Genomic DNA, 21,430 nt, shown 5'->3' on the forward strand with positions numbered 1-21,430 from the left:
GCTCCATAATGCCTACATACTCTACATGAAGTAAAGGCACAGAGCACTCCATAATGCCTACATACTCTACATAAACTAAAGGCACAGAGCGCTCCATAATGCCTACATACTCTACCTGAACTAAAGGCACAGAGCGCTCCATAATGCCTACATACTCTACATGAACTAAAGGCACAGAGCGCTCCATAACGCCTACATACTCTACATAAACTAAAGGCACAGAGCGCTCCATAATGCCTACATACTCTACATGAACTATAGGCACAGAGCGCTCCATAATGCCTTCATACTCTACATAAACTAAAGGCACAGAGCGCTCCATAATGCCTACATACTCTACATGAACTATAGGCACAGAGCACTCCATAATGCCTACATACTCTACATGAACTAAAGGCACAGAGCGCTCCATAATGCCTACATACTCTACATAAACTAAAGGCACAGAGCGCTCCATAATGCCTACATACTCTACATGAACTATAGGCACAGAGCGCTCCATAATGCCTACATACTCTACATAAACTAAAGGCACAGAGCGCTCCATAATGCCTACATACTCTACATAAACTAAAGGCACAGAGCGCTCCATAATGCCTACATACTCTACATGAACTAAAGGCACAGAGCGCTCCATAATGCCTACATACTCTACATAAACTAAAGGCACAGAGCGCTCCATAATGCCTACATACCCTATATAAACTAAAGGCACAGAGCACTCCATAATGCCTACATACTCTACATAAACTAAAGGCACAGAGCGGTCCATAATGCCTACATACTCTACATGAAGTAAAGGCTCAGAGCGGTCCATAATGCCTACATACTCTACATGAACTAAAGGCACAGAGCGCTCCATAATGCCTACATACTCTACATAAACTAAAGGCACAGAGCGCTCCATAATGCCTTCATACTCTACATAAACTAAAGGCACAGAGCGGTCCATTATGCCTACATACTCTACATAAACTAAAGGCACAGAGCGCTCCATAATGCCTACATACTCTACATGAACTAAAGGCACAGAGCGGTCCATAATGCCTACATACTCTACATAAACTAAAGGCTCAGAGCGGTCCATAATGCCTACATACTCTACATAAACTAAAGGCACAGAGCGCTCCATAATGCCTACATACTTTACATAAACTAAAAGGCACAGATCGGTCCATAATGCCTACATACTCTACATGAACTAAAGGCACAGAGCGCTCCATAATGCCTACATACTCTACATGAACTAAAGGCACAGAGCGCTCCATAATGCCCACATACTCTACATAAACTAAAGGCACAGAGCGCTCCATAATGCCTACATACTCTACATGAACTAAAGGCACAGAGCGCTCCATAATGCCTACATACTCTACATAAACTAAAGGCACAGAGCGCTCCATAATGCCTGCATACCCTATATAAACTAAAGGCACAGAGCACTCCATAATGCCTACATACTCTACATAAACTAAAGGCACAGAGCGGTCCATAATGCCTACATACTCTACATGAAGTAAAGGCTCAGAGCGGTCCATAATGCCTACATACTCTACATGAACTAAATGCACAGAGCGCTCCATAATGCCTACATACTCTACATAAACTAAAGGCACAGAGCGCTCCATAATGCCTACATACTCTACATAAACTAAAGGCACAGAGCGGTCCATTATGCCTACATACTCTACATAAACTAAAGGCACAGAGCGCTCCATAATGCCTACATACTCTACATGAACTAAAGGCACAGAGCGGTCCATAATGCCTACATACTCTACATAAACTAAAGGCTCAGAGCGGTCCATAATGCCTACATACTCTACATAAACTAAAGGCACAGAGCGCTCCATAATGCCTACATACTTTACATAAACTAAAAGGCACAGATCGGTCCATAATGCCTACATACTCTACATGAACTAAAGGCACAGAGCGCTCCATAATGCCTACATACTCTACATGAACTAAAGGCACAGAGCGCTCCATAATGCCCACATACTCTACATAAACTAAAGGCACAGAGCGCTCCATAATGCCTACATACTCTACATAAACTAAAGGCACAGAGCGCTCCATAATGCCTACATACTCTACATGAACTAAAGGCACAGAGCGGTCCATAATGCCTACATACTCTACATAAACTAAAGGCTCAGAGCGGTCCATAATGCCTACATACTCTACATAAACTAAAGGCACAGAGCGCTCCATAATGCCTACATACTTTACATAAACTAAAAGGCACAGATCGGTCCATAATGCCTACATACTCTACATGAACTAAAGGCACAGAGCGCTCCATAATGCCCACATACTCTACATAAACTAAAGGCACAGAGCGCTCCATAATGCCTACATACTCTACATAAACTAAAGGCACAGAGCGCTCCATAATGCCTACATACTCTACATGAACTAAAGGCACAGAGCGCTCCATAATGCCTACATACTCCAAATAAACTAAAGGCACAGAGCGCTCCATGATGCCTACATACTCTACATAAACTAAAGGCACAGAGCGCTCCATAATGCCTACATACTCTACATAAACTAAAGGCACAGAGCGCTCCATAATGCCTACATACTCCAAATAAACTAAAGGCACAGAACGCTCCATGATGCCTACATACTCTACATAAACTAAAGGCACAGAGCGCTCCATAATGCCTACATACTCCAAATAAACTAAAGGCACAGAGCGCTCCATGATGCCTACATACTCTACATAAACTAAAGGCACAGAGCGCTCCATGATGCCTACATACTCTACATAAACTAAAGGCACAGAGCGCTCCATAATGCCTACATACTCTACATAAACTAAAGGCACAGAGCGCTCCATAATGCCTACATACTCCAAATAAACTAAAGGCACAGAGCGCTCCATGATGCCTACATACTCTACATAAACTAAAGGCACAGAGCGATCCATGATGCCTACATACTCCAAATAAACTAAAGGCACAGAGCGCTCCATGATGCCTACATACTCTACATAAACTAAAGGCACAGAGCGCTCTATAATTCCTACATACTCTACATAAACTAAAGGCACAGAGCGCTCCATAATGCCTACATACTCCAAATAAACTAAAGGCACAGAGCGCTCCATGATGCCTACATACTCTACATAAACTAAAGGCACAGAGCGCTCCATAATGCCTACATACTCCAAATAAACTAAAGGCACAGAGCGCTCCATGATGCCTACATACTCTACATAAACTAAAGGCACAGAGCGCTCCATAATGCCTACATACTCCAAATAAACTAAAGGCACAGAGCGCTCCATGATGCCTACATACTCTACATAAACTAAAGGCACAGAGCGCTCCATAATGCCTACATACTCTACATGAACTATAGGCACAGAGCGCTCCATAATGCCTACATACTCTACATAAACTAAAGGCACAGAGCACTCCATAATGCCTACATACTCTACATAAACTAAAGGCACAGAGTGGTCCATAATGCCTACATACTCTACATAAACTAAAGGCACAGAGCTCTCCATAATGCCTACATACTCTACATGAACTAAAGGCACAGAGCGGTCCATGATGCCTACATACTCTACATAAACTAAAGGCACAGAGCGCTCCATAATGCCTACATACTCTACATGAACTAAAGGCACAGAGCGCTCCATAATGGCTACATACTCTATATGAACTAAAGGCACAGAGCGGTCCATAATGCCTACATACTCTATATGAACTAAAGGCACAGAGCGGTCCATAATGCCTACATACTCTACATAAACTAAAGGCACATAGCGGTCCATAATGCCTACATACCCTACATAAACTAAAGGCACAGAGCGCTCCATAATGCCTACATACTCTACATAAACTAAAGGCACAGAGCGCTCCATAATGCCTACATACTCTACATAAACTAAAGGCACAGAGCGCTCCATAATGCCTACATACTCTACATAAACTAAAGGCACAGAGCGGTCCATAATGCCTACATACTCTACATAAACTAAAGGCACAGAGCACACCATAATGCCTACATACCCTACATAAACTAAAGGCACAGAGCGCTCCATAATGCCTACATACCCTACATAAACTAAAGGCACAGAGTGCTCCATAATGCCTACATACTCTACATAAACTAAAGGCACAGAGCACACCATAATGCCTACATACCCTACATATACTAAAGGCACAGATCCGTCCATAATACCTACATACCCTACATAAACTAAAGGCACAGAGCGCTCCATAATGCCTACATACCCTACATAAACTAAAGGCACAGAGCGCTCCATAATGCCTACATACCCTACATAAACTAAAGGCACAGAGTGCCCCATAATGCCTACATACTCTACATAAACTAAAGGCACAGAGCGCTCCATGATGCCTACATACTCTACATAAACTAAAGGCACAGAGCGCTCCATAATGCCTACATACTCTACATAAACTAAAGGCACAGAGCGCTCCATAATGCCTACATACTCCAAATAAACTAAAGGCACAGAGCGCTCCATGATGCCTACATACTCTACATAAACTAAAGGCACAGAGCGCTCCATGATGCCTACATACTCCAAATAAACTAAAGGCACAGAGCGCTCCATGATGCCTACATACTCTACATAAACTAAAGGCACAGAGCGCTCTATAATGCCTACATACTCTACATAAACTAAAGTCACAGAGCGCTCCATAATGCCTACATACTCCAAATAAACTAAAGGCACAGAGCGCTCCATGATGCCTACATACTCTACATAAACTTAAGGCACAGAGCGCTCCATAATGCCTACATACTCCAAATAAACTAAAGGCACAGAGCGCTCCATGATGCCTACATACTCTACATAAACTAAAGGCACAGAGCGCTCCATAATGCCTACATACTCCAAATAAACTAAAGGCACAGAGCGCTCCATGATGCCTACATACTCTACATAAACTAAAGGCACAGAGCGCTCCATAATGCCTACATACTCTACATGAACTATAGGCACAGAGCGCTCCATAATGCCTACATACTCTACATAAACTAAAGGCACAGAGCACTCCATAATGCCTACATACTCTACATAAACTAAAGGCACAGAGTGGTCCATAATGCCTACATACTCTACATAAACTAAAGGCACAGAGCTCTCCATAATGCCTACATACTCTACATGAACTAAAGGCACAGAGCGGTCCATGATGCCTACATACTCTACATAAACTAAAGGCACAGAGCGCTCCATAATGCCTACATACTCTACATGAACTAAAGGCACAGAGCGCTCCATAATGGCTACATACTCTATTTGAACTAAAGGCACAGAGCGGTCCATAATGCCTACATACTCTATATGAACTAAAGGCACAGAGCGGTCCATAATGCCTACATACTCTACATAAACTAAAGGCACAGAGCGCTCCATAATGCCTACATACTCTACATAAACTAAAGGCACAGAGCGCTCCATAATGCCTACATACTCTACATAAACTAAAGGCACAGAGCGGTCCATAATGCCTACATACCCTACATAAACTAAAGGCACAGAGCGCTCCATAATGCCTACATACTCTACATAAACTAAAGGCACAGAGCGCTCCATAATGCCTACATACTCTACATAAACTAAAGGCACAGAGCGCTCCATAATGCCTACATACTCTACATAAACTAAAGGCACAGAGCGGTCCATAATGCCTACATACTCTACATAAACTAAAGGCACAGAGCACACCATAATGCCTACATACCCTACATAAACTAAAGGCACAGAGCGCTCCATAATGCCTACATACCCTACATAAACTAAAGGCACAGAGTGCTCCATAATGCCTACATACTCTACATAAACTAAAGGCACAGAGCACACCATAATGCCTACATACCCTACATATACTAAAGGCACAGATCGGTCCATAATACCTACATACCCTACATAAACTAAAGGCACAGAGCGCTCCATAATGCCTACATACCCTACATAAACTAAAGGCACAGAGCGCTCCATAATGCCTACATACCCTACATAAACTAAAGGCACAGAGTGCGCCATAATGCCTACATACTCTACATAAACTAAAGGCACAGAGCACACCATAATGCCTACATAAACTAAAGGCACAGAGCGCTCCATAATGCCTACATACCCTACATAAACTAAAGGCTCAGAGCGGTCCATAATGCCTACATACTCTACATAAACTAAACGCACAGAGCGCTCCATAATGCCTACATACTCTACATAAACTAAACGCACAGAGCGGTCAATAATACCTACATACCCTACATAAACTAAAGGCACAGAGCGGTCCATAATGCCTACATACTCTACATGAACTAAAGGCACAGAGCGCTGCATAATGCCTACATACTCTACATAAACTAAACTCACAGAGCGCTCCATAATGCCAACATACTCTACATAAACTAAAGGCACAGAGCGCTCCATAATGCCTACATACTCTACATAAACTAAAGGCACAGAGCGCTCCATAATGCCTACATACTCTACATAAACTAAAGGCACAGAGCGCTCCATAATGCCTACATACTCTACATAAACTAAAGGCACAGAGCGCTCCATAATGCCTACATACCCTACATAAACTAAAAGCACAGAGCGGTCCATAATGCCTACATACTCTACATAAACTAAAGGCACAGAGCGGTCCATAATGCCTACATACTCTACATAAACTAAACGCACAGAGCGCTGCATAATGCCTACATACTCTACATAAACTAAACGCACAGAGCGCTCCATAATGCCTACATACTCTACATGAACTATAGGCACAGAGCGCTCCATAATGCCTACATACTCTACATAAACTAAAGACACAGAGCGCTCCATAATGCCTACATACTCTACATAAACTAAAGGCACAGAGCGCTCCATAATGCCTACATACTCTACATGAACTAAAGGCACAGAGCGGTCCATAATGCCTACATACTCTACATAAACTAAAGGCACAGAGCGGTCCATAATGCCTACATACTCTACATAAACTAAAGGCACAGAGCGCTCCATAATGCCTACATACTCTACATGAACTATAGGCACAGAGCGCTCCATAATGCCTACATACTCTACATAAACTAAAGGCACAGAGCGCTCCATAATGCCTACATACTCTACATAAACTAAAGGCACAGAGCGCTCCATAATGCCTACATACTCTACATAAACTAAAGGCACAGAGCGCTCCATAATGCCTACATACTCTACATAAACTAAAGGCACAGAGCGCTCCATAATGCCTACATACTCTACATAAACTAAAGGCACAGAGCGGTCCATAATGCCTACATACTCTACATAAACTAAAGGCACAGAGCGCTCCATAATGCCTACATACTCTACATGAACTAAAGGCACAGAGCGGTCCATAATGCCTACATACCCTACATAAACTAAAGGCACAGAGCGCTCCATAATGCCTACATACTCTACATAAACTAAAGGCACAGAGCGCTCCGTAATGCCTACATACTCTACATAAACTAAAGGCACAGAGCGGTCCATAATGCCTACATACCCTACATAAACTAAAGGCACAGAGCTCTCCATAATGCCTACATACTCTACATGAACTAAAGGCACAGAGCGCTCCATAATGCCTACATACTCTACATAAACTAAAGGCTCAGAGCGGTCCATAATGCCTACATACTCTACATAAACTAAAGGCACAGAGCGGTCCATAATGCCTACATACTCTACATAAACTAAAGGCACAGAGCGCTCCATAATGCCTACATACTCTACATGAACTAAAGGCACAGAGCGCTCCATAATGCCTACATACTCTACATAAACTAAAGGCTCAGAGCGGTCCATAATGCCTACATACTCTACATAAACTAAAGGCACAGAGCGCTCCATAATGCCTATATACTCTACATGAACTATAGGCACAGAGCGCTCCATAATGCCTACATACTCTACATAAAGTAAAGGCACAGAGCGCTCCATAATGCCTACATACTCTACATGAACTATAGGCACAGAGCGCTCCATAATGCCTACATACTCTACATAAACTAAAGGCACAGAGCGCTCCATAATGCCTACATACTCTACATAAACTAAAGGCACAGAGCGCTCCATAATGCCTACATACTCTACATAAACTAAAGGCACAGAGCGCTCCGTAATGCCTACATACTCTACATAAACTAAAGGCACAGAGCGCTCCATAATGCCTACATACTCTACATGAACTAAAGGCACAGAGCGCTCCATAATGCCTACATACTCTACATAAACTAAAGGCACAGAGCGCTCCATAATGCCTATATACTCTACATGAACTAAAGGCACAGAGCGGTCCATAATGCCTACATACTCTATATGAACTATAGGCACAGAGCGGTCCATAATGGCTACATTCTCTACATAAACCAAAGGCACAGAGCGCTCCATAATGCCAACATACTCTACATAAACTAAAGGCACAAAGCGGTCCATAATGCCTACATACTCTACATAAACTAAAGGCACAGAGCGCTCCATAATGCCTATATACTCTACATGAACTATAGGCACAGAGCGCTCCATAATGCCTACATACTCTACATAAACTAAAGGCACAGAGCGGTCCATAATGCCTACATACTCTACATAAACTAAAGGCACAGAGCGCTCCATAATGCCTATATACTCTACATGAACTATAGGCACAGAGCGCTCCATAATGCCTACATACTCTACATAAAGTAAAGGCACAGAGCGCTCCATAATGCCTACATACTCTACATAAACTAAAGGCACAGAGCGCTCCATAATGCGTATATACTCTACATGAACTAAAGGCACAGAGCGGTCCATAATGCCTACATACTCTATATGAACTATAGGCACAGAGCGGTCCATAATGCCTACATACTCTACATAAACTAAAGGCACAGAGCGCTCCATAATGCCTACATACTCTACATAAACTAAAGGCACAGAGCGCTCCATAATGCCTACATACTCTACATAAACTAAAGGCACAGAGCGCTCCATAATGCCTAGATACTCTACATAAACTAAAGGCACAGAGCGCTCCATAATGCCTACATACTCTACATGAACTAAAGGCACAGAGCGGTCCATAATGCCTACATACTCTACATGAACTAAAGGCACAGAGCGCTCTATAATGCCTACATACTCTACATAAACTAAAGGCACAGAGCGCTCCATAATGCCTACATACTCTACATACTCTAAAGGCACAGAGCGCTCCATAATGCCTACATACTCTACATACTCTAAAGGCACAGAGCGCTCCATAATGCCTACATACTCTACATAAACTAAAGGCACAGAGCGGTCCATAATGGCTACATACTCTACATGAACTAAAGGCACAGAGCGGTCCATAATGCCTACATACTCTACATAAACTAAAGGCACAGAGCGCTCCATAATGCCTACATACTCTACATAAACTAAAGGCACAGAATGCTCCATAATGCCTACATACTCTACATAAACTAAAGGCACAGAGCGCTCCATAATGCCTACATACTCTACATGAACTAAAGGCACAGAGCGGTCCATAATGCCTACATACTCTACATGAACTAAAGGCACAGAGCGGTCCATAATGCCTACATACTCTACATAAACTAAAGGCACAGAGCGCTCCATAATGCCCACATACTCTACATAAACTAAAGGCACAGAGCGCTCCATAATGCCCACATACTCTACATAAACTAAAGGCACAGAGCGCTCCATAATGCCCACATACTCTACATAAACTAAAGGCACAGAGCGCTCCATAATGCCTACATACTCTACATGAACTAAAGGCACAGAGCGGTCCATAATGCCTACATACTCTACATGAACTAATGGCACAGAGCGGTCCATAATGCCTACATACTCTACATAAACTAAAGGCACAGAGCGCTCCATAATGCCTACATACTCTACATAAACTAAAGGCACAGAGCGCTCCATAATGCCTACATACTCTACATAAACTAAAAGGCACAGAGCGCTCCATAACGCCTACATACTCTACATGAACTAAAGGCTCAGAGCGCTCCATAATGCCTACATACTCTACATAAACTAAAGGCACAGAGCGCTCCCTAATGCCTACATACTCTACATGAACTAAAGGCACAGAGCGGTCCATAATGCCTACATACTCTACATGAACTAAAGGCACAGAGCGGTCCATAATGCCTACATACTCTACATGAACTAAAGGCACAGAGCGGTCCATAATGCCTACATACCCTACATAAACTAAAGGCACAGAGCGCTCCATAATGCCTACATACTCTACATGAACTAAAGGCACAGAGCGGTCCATAATGCCTACATACCCTACATAAACTAAAGGCACAGAGCGGTCCATAATGCCTACATACTCTACATAAATTAAAGGCACAGAGCGCTCCATAATGCCTACATACTCTACATAAATTAAAGGCACAGAGCGGTCCATAATGCCTACATACTCTACATAAATTAAAGGCACAGAGCGCTCCATGATGCCTACATACTCTACATGAACTAAAGGCACAGAGCGCTCCATAATGCCTACATACTCTACATGAACTAAAGGCACAGAGTGCTCCATAATGCCTACATACTCTACATGAACTAAAGGCACAGAGCGCTCCATAATGCCTACATACTCTACATAAATTAAAGGCACAGAGCGGTCCATAATGCCTACATACTCTACATAAACTAAAGGCACAGAGCGGTCCATAATGCCTACATACCCTACATAAACTAAAGGCACAGAGCGGTCCATAATGCCTACATACTCTACATAAATTAAAGGCACAGAGCGCTCCATAATGCCTACATGCTCTACATAAATTAAAGGCACAGAGCGGTCCATAATGCCTACATACTCTACATAAATTAAAGGCACAGAGCGCTCCATGATGCCTACATACTCTACATGAACTAAAGGCACAGAGCGCTCCATAATGCCTACATACTCTACATGAACTAAAGGCACAGAGCGCTCCATAATGCCTACATACTCTACATGAACTAAAGGCACAGAGCGCTCCATAATGCCTACATACTCTACATAAATTAAAGGCACAGAGCGGTCCATAATGCCTACATACTCTACATAAACTAAAGGCTCAGAGCGCTCCATAATACCTACATACTCTACATAAACTAAAGGCACAGAGCGCTCCATAATGCCTACATACTCTACATGAACTAAAGGCACAGAGAGCTCCATAATGCCTACATACTCTACATGAACTAAAGGCACAGAGAGCTCCATAATGCCTACATACTCTACATGAACTAAAGGCACAGAGAGCTCCATAATGCCTACATACTCTACATAAACTAAAGGCTCAGAGCGCTCCATAATGCCTACATACTCTACATGAACTAAAGGCACAGAGAGCTCCATAATGCCTACATACTCTACATGAACTAAAGGCACAGAGCGCTCCATAATGCCTACATACTCTACATAAATTAAAGGCACAGAGCGGTCCATAATGCCTACATACTCTACATAAACTAAAGGCACAGAGCGCTCCATAATGCCTACATACTCTACATAAACTAAAGGCTCAGAGCGCTCCATAATGCCTACATACTCTACATAAACTAAAGGCACAGAGCGCTCCATAATGCCTACATACTCTACATAAACTAAAGGCACAGAGCGCTCCATAATGCCTACATACTCTACATACTCTAAAGGCACAGAGCGCTCCATAATGCCTACATACTCTACATAAACTAAAGGCACAGAGCGGTCCATAATGCCTACATACCCTACATAAACTAAAGGCACAGAGCGCTCCATAATGCCTACATACTCTACATAAACTAAAGGCACAGAGCGCTCCATAATGCCTACATACTCTACATACACTAAAGGCACAGAGCGCTCCATAATGCCTACATACTCTACATAAATTAAAGGCACAGAGCGGTCCATAATGCCTACATACTCTACATAAACTAAAGGCACAGAGCGCTCCATAATGCCTACATACTCTACATAAACTAAAGGCTCAGAGCGCTCCATAATGCCTACATACTCTACATAAACTAAAGGCACAGAGCGCTCCATAACGCCTACATACTCTACATAAACTAAAGGCACAGAGCGCTCCATAACGCCTACATACTCTACATAAACTAAAGGCACAGAGCGCTCCATAACGCCTACATACTCTACATAAACTAAAGGCACAGAGCGCTCCATAATGCCTACATACTCTACATAAACTAAAGGCACAGAGCGCTCCATAATGCCTACATACTCTACATAAACTAAAGGCACAGAGCGCTCCATAATGCCTACATACTCTACATAAACTAAAGGCTCAGAGCGCTCCATAATGCCTACATACTCTACATAAACTAAAGGCACAGAGCGCTCCATAACGCCTACATACTCTACATAAACTAAAGGCACAGAGCGCTCCGTAATGCCTACATACTCTACATAAACTAAAGGCACAGAGCGCTCCATAATGCCTACATACTCTACATAAATTAAAGGCACAGAGCGGTCCATAATGCCTACATACTCTACATAAACTAAAGGCACAGAGCGCTCCATAATGCCTACATACTCTACATAAACTAAAGGCTCAGAGCGCTCCATAATGCCTACATACTCTACATAAACTAAAGGCACAGAGCGCTCCATAATGCCTACATACTCTACATGAACTAAAGGCACAGAGTGGTCCATAATGCCTACATACTCTACATAAACTAAAGGCACAGAGCGCTCCATAATGCCTACATACTCTACATGAACTAAAGGCACAGAGCGGTCCATAATGCCTACATACCCTACATAAACTAAAGGCACAGAGCACTCCATAATGCCTACATACTCTACATAAACTAAAGGCACAGAGCGCTCCATAATGCCTACATACTCTACATGAACTAAAGGCACAGAGTGGTCCATAATGCCTACATACTCTACATAAACTAAAGGCACAGAGCGCTCCATAATGCCTACATACTCTACATGAACTAAAGGCACAGAGCGGTCCATAATGCCTACATACCCTACATAAACTAAAGGCACAGAGCGCTCCATAATGCCTACATACTCTACATAAACTAAAGGCACAGAGCGCTCCATAATGCCTACATACTCTACATGAACTAAAGGCACAGAGCGGTCCATAATGCCTACATACCCTACATAAACTAAAGGCACAGAGCACTCCATAATGCCTACATACTCTACATAAACTAAAGGCACAGAGCGCTCCATAATGCCTACATACTCTACATGAACTAAAGGCACAGAGTGGTCCATAATGCCTACATACTCTACATAAACTAAAGGCACAGAGCGCTCCATAATGCCTACATACTCTACATGAACTAAAGGCACAGAGCGGTCCATAATGCCTACATACTCTACATAAACTAAAGGCACAGAGCGCTCCATAATGCCTACATACTCTACATAAACTAAAGGCACAGAGCGCTCCATAATGCCTACATACTCTACATAGACTAAAGGCACAGAGCGCTCCATGATGCCTACATACTCTACATAAACTAATGGCTCTAAATAGAACGATGGAAAGAGAATGAGTGATCAGAAAATGACTTATTGGGTAAATCAGGTTATTATGAAAATACATTTTTATTATATATTCCATCATATTTTTTTCAAAATTTCCTTTTCACCATATTTATTAAAAAAAATATCTATCTATTTATCTATATATATCTTGCAATTTCACAATAGTGATAGGCTTGTACTAGACTCACATATCCTTTTCTGTACAGAAGACTTTTCACCAGTCTCGTTATCATCACAGGCTGAATTATAATGAAAGGTAACACCTGAGGGCAGGCTTATAAAATATTTCAGCACAATTCACTATGGTTGTTTTCTGCTAATTTCCATGTTCCCAATGAGAAATACAACTGTAATATTTTATTTCCTATCTATACAGATAACTTTCATAAAGCCCCTTTATTAGGGAGGTTGGAGTTGAGTACAGTAACACATATGAATGGCAAAACCAAGGCAAAATGTAGCCTAAAGGCAGGCACTGTATTGGCGCACAGACACTGCATACCACTGATGTCATTCACTTGTACTTAGTAATGAGCAGGACCACGCACGGTCAGACGGCAGAAACACTATAGCCCCCAGAGCTGCAGGTCATATGGCGGTATAGAGGGCACACTTAGGAGACACTTGTCATATTTTTGCACACAATCCTTTGCATTATGGTATATACAGTGCCTACAAGTAGTATTCAACCCCCTGCAGATTTAGCAGGTTTACACATTCGGAATTTACTTGGCATTGTGACATTTGGACTGTAGATCAGCCTGGAAGTGTGAAATGCAGCAAAAAAGAATGTTATTTCTTTTTTTTTTTTTTTTTTTTTAAATTGTGAAAAGTTTATTCAGAGGGTCATTTATTATTCAACCCCTCAATCCACCAGAATTCTGTTTGGTTCCCCTAAAGTATTAAGAAGTATTTCAGGCACAAAGAACAATGAGCTTCACATGTTTGGATTAATTATCTCTTTTTCCAGCCTTTTCTGACTAATTAAGACCCTCCCCAAACTTGTGAACAGCACTCATACTTGGTCAACATGGGAAAGACAATTGAGCATTCCAAGGCCATCAGAGACAAGATCGTGGAGGGTCACAAGACTGGCAAGAGGTACAAAACCCTTTCCAAGGAGTTGGGCCTACCTGTCTCCACTGTTGGGAGCATCATCCGGAAGTGGAAGGCTTATGGAACTACTGTTAGCCTTCCACAGCCTGGACAGCCTTTGAAAGTTTCCACCCGTGCCGAGGCCAGGCTTGTCCGAAGAGTCAAGGCTAACCCAAGGACAACAAGGAAGGAGCTCCGGGAAGATCTCATGGCAGTGGGGACATTGGTTTCAGTCAATACTATAAGTAACGTACTCCACCGCAATGGTCTCCGTTCCAGACGAGCCCGTAAGGTACCTTTACTTTCAAAGCGTCATGTCAAGGCTCGTCTACAGTTTGCTCATGATCACTTGGAGGACTCTGAGACAGACTGGTTCAAGGTTCTCTGGTCTGATGAGACCAAGATCGAGATCTTTGGTGCCAACCACACACGTGATGTTTGGAGACTGGATGGCACTGCATACGACCCCAAGAATACCATCCCTACAGTCAAGCATGGTGGTGGCAGCATCATGCTGTGGGGCTGTTTCTCAGCCAAGGGGCCTGGCCATCTGGTCCGCATCCATGGGAAGATGGATAGCACGGCCTACCTGGAGATTTTGGCCAAGAACCTCCGCTCCTCCATCAAGGATCTTAAGATGGGTCGTCATTTCATCTTCCAACAAGACAACGACCCAAAGCACACAGCCAAGAAAAACCAAGGCCTGGTTCAAGAGGGAAACAATCAAGGTGTTGCAGTGGCCTAGTCAGTCTCCTGACCTTAACCCAATTGAAAACTTGTGGAAGGACCTCAAGATTAAAGTCCACATGAGACACCCAAAGAACCTAGATAACTTGGAGAAGATCTGCATGGAGGAGTGGGCCAAGATAACTCCAGAGACCTGTGCCGGCCTGATCAGGTCTTATAAAAGACGATTATTAGCTGTAATTGCAAACAAGGGTTATTCCACAAAATATTAAACCTAGGGGTTGAATAATAATTGACCCACACTTTTATGTTGAAAATGTATTAAAATTTAACTGAGCAACAAAACTTGTTGGTTTGTAAGATTTATGCATCTGTTCATAAATCCTGCTCTTGTTTGCAGTTTGCAGGCTCTAACTTATTTGCATCTTATCAAACCTGCTAAATCTGCAGGGGGTTGAAGACTACTTGTAGGCACTGTAAATCTGCAGGGGGTTGAATACTACTTGTAGGCACTGTATATTATTATGGTAGTGGAGTATTCTCCGCCGGCTGGACGGGCATGTTCTGTTCTCCTGCGCTTATTGAGCAAGGATTTAGATACAGGATTAAGCGAGACGTTTTTAACCATTTAACCCACACTCCGTTATATACAATGGAAACATGTCAGATCCATCTTTCTATATACAATTATTACTAAGGCTGCTGGAACAGAAATAGCTGCCTGCGTATTTTATCATACATCCTATTTCTGGCCTAGGGTGAGAATAGATTTATGAGATTTTTCTGACTTATTTCGGTTTAATTTAGAGATAGGAATATTTTGTTCAAAAAATGTCCTTGGGGTCGTGTGTAAGAGGTTGTATCTGCGGCGTAGAACTGGCGAGGAATATTCCTAATATATATTCTATCAATTTAACAGTGGTGATGATTTTTTTGCCTATAATTAGAAATATGAGTAACCCTTTTAAATTGCATACATTTCCTCTCTGTTTCTAAGAAAAATTGGGTCTGATTTTTATGTAAAGCAGCAGAGCCCCGAGGCAGCAAAGAGGCAAACAATGGCGCCTCTCCGTCCACCATGTAGCACAGATAACATTTTGGCACTTGTGTGCTGGGTGCTTTTTTTCTTCTAGTGTTGTGCACCCGTCCATTAGGCCATGTGCGCACTAGAAAGTGTCTTTTTCTTAAGGAAAATCCGGACCCCCTTAAAGAATCCCGCACCCGCGGTAAAAAAACGCACCAAAACCGCAGCAAAATCTGCATGCGGTTTTACCGCGGTTTGCCACGGATTTACCAACCTGCGGATTTTTACCATTATCTATGGCAAAAAACGCAGGTACCTGCAGAAAAGAAGTGACATGCACATTAATTCAGCAGCGGAAAATCCGTGGGTAAATCCGCGGGTATAGAAAAACATGCAGTGTGCGCACAGCATTTTCTAAAATCCATAGTATTTGCTGGGGAATGACTGCAGCAATGTTAGACACATTTTCTGCAGGAAATCCGTGGCAAATCCGCAGCGTGTGCACAGGGCCTAAACCATCTTCCCAGAAGCATTGAGGAATATCCAAGGCACCTGAGCCAAACTTGAGAGGAGCAAAGCATTCCCTCGTGATGGCCTTTCTCCAGCACCATTTTTCTCGGGGTCTAAGGCTAGGGCCCACTTTGCGTTCATCTACTTGCAGTTCTAAACGCACGTTTTGGGCTTAATTGATTTGACCAAAGTTGCCTTTTTCTGAAATTTAGCGCTGAAAACGCATGCGTATTTAACACGTTTTAGATGCGTTTCCAACGCTATTTACATGCTTTTTCACCTGCGTTTTGACAGATGCGTTTTGAACATCAAGACACTGCTAAATTAAGTTTAAACAGTCAAACAAAATTAAAAAAGAGATAAAAAAGGAACACATAGAATTTTAGAAATAATTAAGGAAATAGAAATATTTAATAAAATGATAGCGGTAATATACTATTTATTGGAAAAATAGCAATAAATTATTATTTTTCTTAAATTTAATTGTTGGACTATGTGTGTGTGCAAAGGGACATATCAAATCATTATTTTAATGTCCAAAAAACATGCGTTTTGGTAGTCCAAAACGCATGTTTTCTGCACTGAAAAAGCAGGTAAAACGCAGGAATTTGAAGGAATCTTGGTTTTTGCAACTTCTCATTGACTTCAATGTTAGCAAAACGCACCCAAAATGGCAAAAACAACTGACATGCTGCGTCTTTGAACGCATGTTTTTTGCCAAAAAATATGCAAATTCGCAGATGCGTTTACAAACGCAAAGTGCGGTCGGAAAAATCACAAATGCGATTGAAATGGCTGGAAAATGAAAACGCAAGCATTTTGGCATAAAAAAGGTGCTTCTCAAAACGCACCCAAAAAGCACCTGAAAAGCAGATAAAAACGCAAAGTGGGGCCCTAGCCTAATAGCGGACACATGAACAGTGGTTTTTGCAGTTTGCAGAGGCTTTTGTTAGTCCTTGGGTGCTTCTTGCTTCTTACAGGACTAACCATTGTGCACTTCTGACCTGAAGAGGACATTTGTAGACCATTTTATCCAATGGTGGATTAATGTAAACACAGGTTATTTGCTTGGTTCACGCTATGGCTATGTGCGCACTTTCAGTTTTCACCTGCGTTTCAGGTGCGTTTAGGATCAGTTTTGAACTGCAGCGTTTTTGTGCCCAAATGCATGCGTTTTGGTTTTCCATTAAAGACAATGAGAATTCATGATTTCTTGTCCGCACTTTGCGTTTCCAAATGCATCTCAAAATTTGCATAAGTTTGGTCAAAAACCATGCGTTCAGAAAAGGACCCTGTCAATTGTTTTTGCCATTTGTGGTGCGTTTTGTTAACATTGAAGTCAATGAGAAGTAGCAAAAAGCAAGAAATATCAAAATTCCTGCGTTTTACCTGCTTTTTTCATTGCAGAAAACATGCGTTTTGGACTACCAAAACGCATGCTTTTTGAACATCAAAATAATGATTTGATATGTCCCTTTACACACACACATAATCCGACAATTAAATTTAAGAATAATATGCATTTCTTGCTATTTTACCGATAAAATGTATATTAACGCTATAATTTTATTAAATATATCTTTTTCCATTATTTTTCCCATTAATATAGATTTGTCCCTTTTTTTCTCTTTTTTTCATTCTGTTTGACTATTTAATCTTTATTTAGCAGTGTTTTGATGTTCAAAACGCATCTGTAAACGCATGGAAAAAGCACTAAAAACGCATCTAAAACGCGGTAAATACACATGCGTTTTCTGCGCTAAATTTCTGAAAAAGGCAACTTTGGCTAAATCAATTAAGGCTAAAACGTGCGTTTACAACTGCATGTAGGACGACGGACAGTGCGCACATAGTCTAACTCTTTTAGGGTAAGAACGCACTTTGCTTTTTACCTGCTTTTTTGCTGCTTTTTCAACTGCAGCGTTTAATGCCAAAATAGATGTGTTCTGCTTTTCAAGCAAAGTCTATGGGAATTTGGTTTTCTAAACCACACTATGCAGTTCAAACTGCAGCCTTTTTGTGGCAGAAATTTGGTCAAAAACTCAACTTTGCAGTGCAAAACCCAAAAGGCAAAAACAACTGACATGTCTGCATAGTGCGGTTTAGAAAACCAAATTCCCATAGACTTTGCTTGAAAAGCAGAACACATCCATTTTGGCATTAAACGCTGCAGTTGAAAAAGCAGGTAAAAAGCAAAGTGCGTTCTTACCCTTAGGCTGGATTCACACGATGGTATGGCATCCAATGTGATATGTTAATGACCCTCGGCTCAGGTTCTGTTGCCAGCGTGAACCGAGTGTCATGCCACTGTGATCCCATCCTGCGATCGGATCACAGTTGCGGAGGAAAGGGAGGGATTATGCTCTCCATCTCCTCCATTGTCAGGTGAAGCGATTATCGCACTGTACTTGGATATCATCCAAGTGCCGTCCGATGTTTCACTTGCACCCATAGACTTGTATGGGTGCGTGTGACACGGCTCTCGCTGACAATCACAGCATGCTGCCACTTTTCTCTCATCCAGAATCTGGATGAGAAATCAGCTGACCATCTGTTCTCCCTCATCGAATAACATTTTTCCGAGTGCATTGTGGGATTTTCTCGTATTACACTCCCGCGAGTCATACACTCATGTGAGTGTACCCTTAAAGGAAATTTATCATTGGAAAATGACATATATATATATATATATATATATTTATATTTATTTTTTTAAATCAGGTTTTTGTGTTAAATGTGTTTTTAATAATATTTTTGGCAATGGTTTTTTTTTCATATTACGATCTTTATTTAAAAAAAAAAAAAAAGGATATTCAGTCTTACAATTTTCAAACTGGCACTGGGTGCTTCCTGTCCTCTCAGTAACAGTTTACACCGTTTGTGTTTTCTTAGTTCACTTAGATCAGTGGTCAGCACTATTCCTATATAGGTGACTGAGTGGTTAGCACTGTATGGCAGCTCAGTGGTTAGTGCTGTTGCTATATAGGTGGCTCTGTGGTTAGCCCTGTACAGTAGCTCAGTGTTTAGCACTATTGCTATAGAGGTTGCTCAGTGGTTAGCACTGATGATGTATAGGTGGCTCAGTGGTTAGCACTGTTACTATATAGTTGGCTCTGTGGTTAGCACTTTTGCTATAGAGGTGGCTCTGTGGTTAACGCTGTACAGTGGCTCAGTGGTTAGCACTGTTGCTATATATGTGGCTCCGTGGTTAACACTGATGCTAAAGAGGTAGCTCAGTGGTTATCACTGTTGATATATAGGGGGTTCACTGGATAGCACTGTATGGAGGTCAGTGGTTAGCACAGTTGTTATATAGGTGGTTCAGTGGATAGCGCTGTACAGTAGCTCAGTGGTTAGCACTGTTGTTATATAGGTGGCTCTGTGGTTAGCACTGTACAATAGCTCAGTGTTTAGCACTATTGCAATAGATGTTGCTCAGTGGTTAGTACTGATGCTGTATAGGTGGCTCAGTGGTTAGCACTGTTACTATATAGTTCGTTTTGTGGTTAGCACTTTTGCTATAGAGGTGGCTCTGTGGTTAATGCTGTACAGTGGCTCAGTGGTTAGCACTGTTGCTATATATGTGGCTCCGTGGTTAACACTGATGCTAAAGAGGTAGCTCAGTGGTTAGCACTGTTGATATATAGGGGGCTCACTGGATAGCACTGTATGGAGGTCAGTGGTTAGCACAGTTGTTATATAGGTGGTTCAGTGGATAGCGCTGTACAGTAGCTCAGTGGTTAGCACTGTTATATAGGTGGTTCAGTGGATAGCGCTGTACTGTAGCTCAGTGGTTAGCACTGTTGTTATATAGGTGGTTCAGTGGATAGCGCTGTACAGTAGCTCAGTGGTTAGCACTGTTGTTATATAGGTGGTTCAGTGGATAGAGCTGTACAGTAGCTCAGTGGTTAGCACTGTTGTTATATAGGTGGTTCAGTGGATAGCGCTGTACAGTAGCTCAGTGGTTAGCACTGTTGTTATATAGGTGGTTCAGTGGATAGAGCTGTACAGTAGCTCAGTGGTTAGCACTGTTGTTATATAGGTGGTTCAGTGGATAGCGCTGTACAGTAGCTCAGTGGTTAGCACTGTTGTTATATAGGCGGTTCAGTGGTAAGCACTGTTGCTTTGCCGCTTTGGGGTCCTGGATTCAAATGCCACCAAGGATGACATCTGTAAAGAGTTTATATGTTCTTCCCGTGTTACATGAATTTCCTTAGATTTCCTTCCACAATCCAAAGACTGATGGGGAATGTAGATTGTGAGCCCCGATGGGGACAGTGATGACGTCTATACAGTGCTGTGGAATACGATGGCCCTATGATCAGTGAATAAAATAAGAGAGAGAGCAGTCAGGCCGCGCTTTAGTAGCGCTCGCTGCAGACACTTGGATTTTATGTGTGGTCTTTGTGTTGACTATCACAATACCATTGTCTATTTCTACAACAAGGTTGAAATTGAGGTTTTTCACTTGGTCTTTTCGCTGGAATTTGTACCTATATAATGGCTGGTACTTGGAAGGCTGAGGCAAGGACGTCTGAGCCCCAAGCAGAAGTTTTCACGC

Source organism: Anomaloglossus baeobatrachus, chromosome 8, assembly GCF_048569485.1.
Source record: "Anomaloglossus baeobatrachus isolate aAnoBae1 chromosome 8, aAnoBae1.hap1, whole genome shotgun sequence".
NCBI classification, from domain to species: Eukaryota; Metazoa; Chordata; class Amphibia; order Anura; family Aromobatidae; genus Anomaloglossus; species Anomaloglossus baeobatrachus.